We start from the raw sequence: 9,520 nt of genomic DNA, 5'->3' as shown, positions 1-9,520 counted from the left end.
TATCTCCTGTCTTTCGTTATCGAGGTCAGTCAACCCGGGACCAGAGACGAAGAGGGACACAGGGGACGATGTTTCACCTTGCGTCTCTTCTGCCTTCCGCTTTGCCCGCTCGTTCGGCCGCCGTTGATCAACGAACGCTGAGTGAAAGTCCGCTCGGCGAGAAGAGCCGCGCGACCGATTGGATCGAGAGGCCGATCAGTGACGCGCTAGGCTCGCGAGAGCTGGCCGTACGCTGCGCGCGGTTCTTAAGAGACACCTGGATTAAAGGAACCTCATGAGTACTGTTGATGAGGCAGCTTTTTCAGGGATGATTCAAGGTATTTGGAAATGGTTGAGTTTAGAAAGCACGTGTCTTATTGCACACATTGTTTGCTTCGTTTAATGGATTGGCAGATGCTAATGCATAAAGTTTGTGGGGGTTGATCCATGTAATATTTCAAGTTATCTATGAACATGGTTAGGTAGGCTGTGAGCACATGAAGAGTGGTAAGCGACAGAGCGCCAAAGAAGCACGAAATAGATACAACTTACAAATTTGAATAGAATAGACTGTACAGCAACTGCAATACTGTTAATGCCAATGTTAATGCTTCATCGCTTTATCTCTATCGCTCACCTATGGCCTTAGAAGGACCCAGCGAATGTTGCTAAGTCTGCTTTTTCGGAGACAGATTCAGGAAGAATGACTTTTAGACATAGTTCAGTTCAAGAAGGATTACCATCAGACATGGTGCAATTCAAAAAGTACGACTTTCAGACATAACTCAAGAGAGAAAGTTTGGAAGGTTTGGTTTAGTAAGGTTTAGTTCAGGTTCAATTTCAGGGATTCGTTCATTTAACGTTTATGGTTATGGATATAATTATAAATTAGGGGATGAATACTATTGCTGTGTCTGCTTTTTAAAGAAGATTTCGGGAGAATGACTTTTATATTGTACATGGTTCGAGAGGACAAGTTTCAACTGTTTGATTTAATAGATTACATGAAGCGAATACGAATAAAGTAGTTTATGATGATCCTCGTGTAATGTTTCGGATTGGTTATATGAATCCCATTGCCTACATTTGCTATACCTATATTGTCAGATGTAATGAAGAGGCTTTACGTTTGAAGTTTCGAAACAGCGCAGTACAGCATTGTACACACAGTAGAAGATGTCAGATTACATTGTAAACAGATATTCTGCATGGTTTGCTAATCAATATCCTATTGAAAGCTTGCAACCTAATAAATGTATCTACAATCGCACGAATTACCGGGATCTTGTAATCTGGCCAGAACTCGACAGAACAAGCAGCAATCAATCTATGTATACAGATAGCAGAATATTTGAAACACGCTTTTCGCTATGAATATCGAATAAACGGATAACATTTGCAACAAGCATTTCACAAATGCAAAATCTACACTACCATATGTATCGATACACCAACTGGTTAAATTTACAAAAAAAAAAAAAAAAAACCAGCAAATTTTGCTTTATCTATACCAAATCGACTGTTTAAATATTTTTGAAATCCCCGTGAAATAATATTTATGTTGTATTATATTTGTTTCAAACTTCATCAACATGATCATAATGCTCGACTCTCGTATCAGTATTAATAAAATTGTAAAATGTTTCGTGTAACATGCATAATAATATATTCATTAAAGCTGTCTGTTACTGTCTATCGTGTAAGTTTTCGACGTTGAAGACGTGCCACGATTGAAGCAACGGGAAAATGAAGGTTGGCATCGCGTGTCGGAGGATCATTGTTCCTCGTTCGAGGCCGGATAATCGATAAACCCGGGAAAACGGGCTGGTTCCATCAACAACGCGTACATGGAACGACGGACGGGCATAATTCGCGGCAACTTGAAAGCTTCGTAATTGCTTGGCTTGTTACGCGATGGATTATATAACGGGTCGACACCTATGTTGATTTCAGCGCTCGCGCGTTACGCGTCCGCTTACATAAACAGCGGCCGGGTGTTTCAATTAATCCGCGAAACATCGATCCCCATCGTTATATCGTTCAAATTTAACGACCCCTCCTTAATATTTAGTAGAGTAAATTCTGACTTTTGGGTGTTTTGTTCCGATGGCTAATTGGGGTTAGGTTAGTTGGGCGGATAATCGACGCAAATATTGGCGCTGAGAAGAGACCATCGCGAATTAAATTACATTTTGATAAATCTACTTGACACTTAGGTTGGTTGTCAGTCTGATTGCGTTCGTTATTTTAGTGGATTATTTTATTGGATGGTCGTATTATTGAATTTTTCCAGTAGCTAATCGTTGCCGAAGTGAATGGCTGGATGTTTTGGCTAATTTTGCATCCGTCGTGTTGCCATCTTAACCGTTTGATCGCAGTACTGTACTTCGTATACTGTAATAAATTATTAATTAACTAAATGATAGATCTTTAGATAAATAGATATTTGTCATCGATAGAACTGTATAATCTTAAATTTTACTGCGTTATGCCTTGCATACATCGGGAAACATGTTTTTATAATATTATTAATTAACTAAATAATAATACTTCTCACAAATATTCAATAAAATTTGCGACGCATCGAAATAATTTAACGAACTCGCAGTAAAATTTCTCGTTTTCTACACCCACTAAAAATCGTAACTCGATCATTTTGACTAGCTTGATGGTGTCAATGTTAAAAGTATTTCCGCCTCGAATATCCACGATTTCTTCGAATTACCACAAGCCGGTTCCCTCCCTTGATATTTTTCGACGTGCGTTCATGAAACGACGCTGTTGAAACGCGTTCCTATTACATCCCGTTTCATTGGGCGTGGAAGATTGAAAGGGAAGTTGAAATTGTACCGCTTCGAACGCCGCTCTTTTTGTGTTTGATGTTCGGCTCGACCCAATCACGGTAGTTAGAGATTGGTTACCGGTGGTGCTGGAGGAAAAAGAATTGCGAAAGGGAGGATGTTGCAGCTTTTCGTCGATTATTGTTCGTTATTGTTTTTCTACAGCCGCTTCAAGTTTCATTCTTGATTCTTATGCTAAACTTTCCCAAGTTTTCCTTTCTATTAATCGATGAAAATAATTGCCACAGTAACAGGTTGAAGTTAATCTTGTTTCTAGTTCTTCAAATTGGAACTAATGGGAGTAAGCTAAATCTATGTCGTAGTAAATAACAATCTTACATTTATTTGTTTGTCCTCGTTTATTGCACAAAATGCGATTAAGAAAGAAAACCATTCGATTGGAAATTTGAAATTAAATGGAAATCAATGGAATTAACGAGTTAGAAATCCAGTCTGTCGGGGATTCCCGGGGCGATTTCGTTACAAAAACCGAATCCTGATGCAGATACGAGGCTGCCTGGTCCAGCCTACCGCTTTGGGCCCACCCACGCCGTACCTAGCGTCAAAAAAACCCTCGAGGTTACAATGGAACAGGCCCTGTTGCCGGCGGACTCTACCCGACTGGTGGCGCCCTTTCCTACACTTTACTTTGTACGATCCCAAGAGTTCGAAGTAGCAGAAGCATTCCATTGCACAAGCACCCAATCAAATAAAAATTTCAAGAATATTTTATAATTAAGGTACAATAGACAGGTTTATTACACTTTGAGAAGAACAATTGCAAGATAATTTCATTTTGCCACTTCTAATAGAATTATTTCTGTTTAATACTACTTTTTCGTTGCGATAGTTAAAATTAATAAAAATAGTAAATTAGCGCTAATACTTCGAACGACTAAACTTGTATCAAGGAAATACAAAGAGTGAAATTGCCAAAAGCGTAAAATCCACCGTGAAATTTTGCAATTTTTAGATCTTTTCCATATTCGAAGAATATTGTTTGTTCTTGTTTTTTTTTATTATTGCGAGTTATCTTTCAATTGATTTTTCGAGATATTCTTAGCATAGCTTTGAAGGTTTTCGACAGTTTTTAAAAGATTTTCTATTGGATCTTTAATGGTCTTTTTATATAGACTCCTTTTTTTTTTAAATCTATCGATCCTTCCTTCGACATTTCCATTTACCAAGGTCTCCATTTCGTTGTTGCAATTCGCTAATTGCAAAATCTAGATACAACGGTGTTCAATCAAGACGCGCAATCGTAATCTCTTTAATGAAAATGTGTCCTGAATAACCGTTGCCAAGTACTAATCATTCATTAACACCTGCATTTCATCTGGATAATACACTTTCCCTGATTAAAAGTCTTCGTTATCAGCGACCAACTATTACCAATAATTAAGTTCTTATTACCGATAATTAGTATTTTAATTTCAATTGCACAGTGCCTTTAAACTTTTATCAAATTTTATGTCTTCATTGCAATCTTTCTAAATGTATCAGACTTACACCCATACGAGATAAACTTCAACTTAAATCACAATGGACACGATCCACATACAACTCCACCATTTTTGCATTGAATCAAGTAATTTTACGATTTAATCGTCGCTTTCATATATTTTTCATAGGACACAAATCAATCAAAATTTTTCTTATAATCATCGTAGATGAATAAACCAATTTAACCAAATTCGTACGTACAATAACTCCGAAATTCTTACATTAAATCAAGAAATTTTACGATTTATTCATTTTGTAGAACACAGTCTCAAAGGGTCTTCCCATGTAATTGTCATAAACGATTACATCAACTTAACGAAATTCACGTTCTGCAAAATTGTTGCATTAAATCAAGAAGTTTTACGACCTCGATCACTTTTTTCCCGCTTTCATAGGACACAAACCAAACCAGATTTCTCCTATAATCGTTATAAGCGATTAGATCAATTTGACCAAACTGACAGGTACGATCCATTGCTTCGTATTAAATCTAGAATTACGATTCAATCGTTTTCCCCGGTTTTATACCGCTTTTATACTACACAAATTTAAAGAGACTCTTCTCCCTCGCAATGATTTCGGTTCCACGTTTATATCATTTTAAGAACGGCGGTTGTTTTAGTGGAATATAAAGTCGAGGAAGGAGAGCGTGTTTTATAGGTGTTTCCACCGATGGTAATACGGTCTCGTTTCTCCGTGGATTCTGACTATTGTGCAAGCGCCCTTGGCTTTGCGCTCAGACATTATCTTCTGTCGAGACACGGATGACCTGTCTCCGTTGCGTCATCGCGTCACACACCAGCGATTTCCTTCTTTCGCATCGGTTACCTCCGAAGGAGTACTTTTTCCATGTCACTGCCGATGTTTCAGTCTCTCTCTTCTCCAAGCCAGCTTTATTTTCACCCTTCGTTCCGGCTACCCTACATGAACCCGCGACGCTGCTTTGAAATGCCTCGGCGTAACGAACGCAGCGCGGAATATCGTGTGTTCAGATTCCTCTGTGCTTGTTATCTAAGCCATCTGAGATCTTCGCGTGCGGTAATATTTCGAACGAAGGTTTTGCGTGACGTGGTAAAAATGTAAGTTTTTCGCCGGCACCGTACGACTAATAATTAAAGGCGAATAATTAAACGATTCGTTTAGCTTAGTGCGTACTTAGCTTCAGTTTAATTAATCAATTAATTAAACGTCAATTAATTAATTTGACATTCAGTTTTAGGTATTTTTGTCTTATGGATTTTTATATGACGAGCATTAAGCGTCGAGTGTTCGCCAAATTTCACGCGAAGGGTTGTATATTCTAACCATGTAAGGCAAAATATTGTTACGAAATTTAGGAAATAGACGAGAAGAACTTAGATTGATATTTTCTAACTTCGTTTTTTCCAAATTCGTCGCCTTTTCCACATTCATTCAGATCGTCTTTCAAAGGCATCTTCTCTATTTTCTTCTTCTGATTTCCACTGACGTTCGTAAATCGTTGAATGGTCGCTAATTTTGAAGAGAGAACGAATTGAAATAAACTTTGTTGAACAACATCCAATCCAATATTCGACAGTTCGATAATGCGAACTATTACTATTAAATTCACACAGTGATCAAAATCGTTTCATTTTTTAAAGGTAATTTTAAATCTGAAAAATGGCAATGCCACCAAACTTCGTCTCTTATTCATTCTATAGCAAACGTAACCAAAGTAAAGAGAATCAGAAATATGTATTCTTATTTCGAAGAGACTGCCTCTAATCGTCGTATTCTATTTCGAAAGATTCAAATTACATTGACAGGAAACAAGAAAAGAACGGAAACAAAACGAGATTTCATCTTTCAAATAACACACACAGCAATGCCATTCGACGATGCCACTCGTTTTGTATTGTCTTATTGTCTGTTATTACTGCAGCTATCTGAACTGACGGAGACGTCGAATACCAGCACGCACACCTGTACGCGAGATTAATTATTGATCGGACCCGTACGTTCGATCGATCGTTAATTCGGGGATGCGTAATTAATTAATGCATCGGATGCATCGGACACATCGGACGCTTAGAACATTCGACGAACAGAGGTATCACGGTGTTGCACTTAAAAGCACACGATAAATCCTTACAGATATGCGGCTGGTTTGCAATTAATCAATTCGACGAATTCGTGACGAAGCTCACACGTGACGTTGTTAACGACGATGTCGCAGCTGTTGGACGTTTATGATCACGAGAAATCGCGTGCTTGTTGTTCAAAATGATAAATTAAAAAATTAAATACATTGAATTTCATACATCCTAGCGATGGAGTAAAAGATTCGTTTCTTTTGAATCTATTTTTTGGTCAGCTTCAATTAGGTTTTATTGCTCCGATTTTTTCCCTATATTTTGGATATGTGTAGTTTTAAATAGTTTCCAGGGATAACCAATTCGATCTATTTGTATTTAATAAGTCAGTATAAAGCGTAGTCAGTTAATTAGTATAATATTTTCGGTTAATCAGGTCGAAGTTTAATTTACGTAGGTAAAAACATATATGAAATTCATATGAATTTGAATTTAAAATAAAGAATATTTAAACGAGAGAGAATTTAAATTGTAGGTAACATTTTAACTAACGTTAATTTTCCATTGGGCGATGTTCAATTAAGAGATAATCTGATAATCCATATTGTAGGATCGTCCATCTACTTGGTTTTAACTTATTAACCTCGATATGCTAATAAACTTGTAAAATATTCCAAAGTTATTGCAAACTTAATTCCTAGAATATAAATTGATACGTTAATTGTTATAAAAGTTAAATGATAATTGTATGAACGTGTAACTTTCTCTGTATCGCTCGTACAGAAAACAATTGTACAAGAATATTCCGTGGGTGAAATTAATTTTCCCTTTACCTGTATAAGATTATTCTATATTTGATTATTTCTAATTTTCCAATAACGTTTCCATCTAACATCTGCTAGACGAACGTGCACGTGCCGAAAAGAACGTGTAAATCGCTCGTAGTCGAAAGGATTACGCGGCTCAACCAAAATCGGTTGAGTTGAACGTCCTTCTTTCACCTGCGCAAGAGGTTTTTGTCCCGATTACATAAAGACATCCGGTTGCACGGGCTCGATTTTTTCTTACATGCGTAGGATAGAGGATCAAGGATCAAGTAACTCGAACTGTTTCGAATGTCAGATTCAGACTAGAGAATTCACTATTCGCACAATTTGTCATATTAAAAGACAATTCTTATTCCTCGAACAGCTCGTGTGGTAATTTCGAAAAGGTTCGTGATCAAACTTTGGAATTTATGGAAAATTCGAAGATACAAAAATGCATAGAATACACATGATGCGCAAAATAATATAAATAGTTATAGGAACGAAAAATTAGACGTTAGGGAATTAGCGTTACCGTGAATGTTCATGCATTTGTGAGAAATTTGAAAATTCGAAATTGCACGATGCACAAAATGTTCATAGTATGAAACACTGTAGAAAAGTATCCAAAGTTTAGCGCTTGTTACGATACTTTGTACGTAATATCCACTCTTCTATCAAGGGTTTACTCTTTTAATTAAATTGTCAAAAACACGAATTTGCGTAAAGACCGGCAGTCTATTTACAAGCGATTATCCTGATAATTTTCAGTCTTCCGTAAGAGAAAAATATCTTCTTCCGAGTTACTGTCTTCCACTTTGTTTCAAGTTACTTTGAAACCTGTATCAAGGCAATTTGTTTCACGCGAAGCTGTCAGAACCGAGTTAATACGAGAAATAATACGCTGGATAAAAAGTTGCGGAGCTCGCGGCAGAACGGAGAGAAAAATTCCAGGAGCTTTGAAAAAAGGAGCCATAAATCCAAGTATGAGCGCAACGATTTCCTTTTTTCTTCCTCCTATTTACAGTCGATCATTCGAAGCGTAACCACAGTTGTGGCACGCTTCAGAAAAAGAGACTTAGGCGAAGGGAATCGTGGAGAGTGTCAGAGTTGCGAAACGAAAATTGGAAGAAGGAAATGGAGACAAGGTGAAGAGGTAACCTTGTTGTCACAAAAGGAACTCCGCCCTTGTTACTTCCTTTTGATTCCGCGTTTTCAAGCTGCTAGCCGACGAAATATCATTCGACCATCGTGCTTCGAACCTAACGAGGTTAATAAAGCCTGGCATACTTTCGAACGGGTTGTCGGTTGTTTTTTCCAGACGTACACTACCGTGCATAAGTATTCCGACACTTTGCAAGTTTTTTCATATCGGCATGAATTTCATCAAATGTATAAAATAACGTAAAAATGAATAACTAGTATGGTATAGTTCAGCTGAAGAATCTTAGGACGTCTATTTTTAACACAGAGAGGATGTTTAATGCAAATTATGAATTTTAAATTACATACATCTTATATTAAAGTCGTTAATACATTAATAATGTATACTTTTTTTATCGTATAGAGTAAATTAAATAAAAATTATCAAAAATATATCAAATTAAGTAAAATGTTGCAACATAGCTCGTTCATGATTTGCTTCAATTCTGAGGCAATTATGATAATGACTCTTCCAAGACTTTCGAATGGGGATCTATTTAGAGATCAGTGCACGAATACATTAAAAAGGTACGAGCGAACAGATAAATATTTTTTATTCTCCAATGTATGGTTTTCAAGAAGATAACAAAAATATAAAAGATTATATCTTCTACGGTACGCTGCTCCGATAATTTAGTTGCGTGTGTTTGCTCTGAAATGAATTTTCAGTTTCTCTGTATTTGTAATTTGCAAATTGAGTTACAATAATTATACTTTCCCTGTGTTCGATGTGTTCAATGTCTCCGTTCAAGCGCTGGTGAAAGCTTCGGTAAAATAATTTGTACGAAGATTTTATGATATTAATTCTGCACCAATCCATTTTCATGATCTCGTGAATTATATCTTGGAAAAGCTTTTGGACAAATTAGTACATAATAGTAATACATCGTAATAATAAAATAATAAAGAATGGAATAAAAAGATAATAAACAGAATATAGATATTATTTATCAGTTAGATATTATTTGTGATATTGTAGTTAAATTACATTCTATGAGAAATAAACGAGTCTCCCGGTACTTTTAAACTGATAGTGTATGTGAAATTTGTTCGAGAGCTAACGAGTTATTTGCCGTATTTTAATTAATTTCTCTAAAATTCCAATATTTATCAAATTACAAAAATGTTATGTACG

The 9,520-nt window shown here is 36.5% G+C and overlaps 1 protein-coding gene across 3 annotated transcripts in view; it reads right to left on the bottom strand.

The window, feature by feature from the left end:
• Positions 1 to 9,520, bottom strand: part of LOC100749250 (ras-related protein Rab-37) — a 177,784-nt gene that overhangs the window by 11,104 nt on the left and 157,160 nt on the right. The window contains exon 1 of one of the 3 annotated variants that reach the window (XM_012388104.3): positions 7,313 to 7,324. The exons of the other annotated variants lie outside the window; for them this stretch is intronic. The gene's annotated coding sequence lies outside the window, so the exon portion shown is untranslated. Of the gene's footprint in view, positions 1 to 7,312; positions 7,325 to 9,520 lie in introns of those variants that run through there. 3 annotated transcript variants of the gene reach the window in all.

Source organism: Bombus impatiens, unplaced genomic scaffold, assembly GCF_000188095.3.
Source record: "Bombus impatiens unplaced genomic scaffold, BIMP_2.2 scf_0525, whole genome shotgun sequence".
In the NCBI taxonomy this organism is placed as follows: Eukaryota; Metazoa; Arthropoda; class Insecta; order Hymenoptera; family Apidae; genus Bombus; species Bombus impatiens.
Note: the sequence above shows the minus strand (reverse complement) of the source record. Positions and strands in the feature narration are given on the sequence as shown.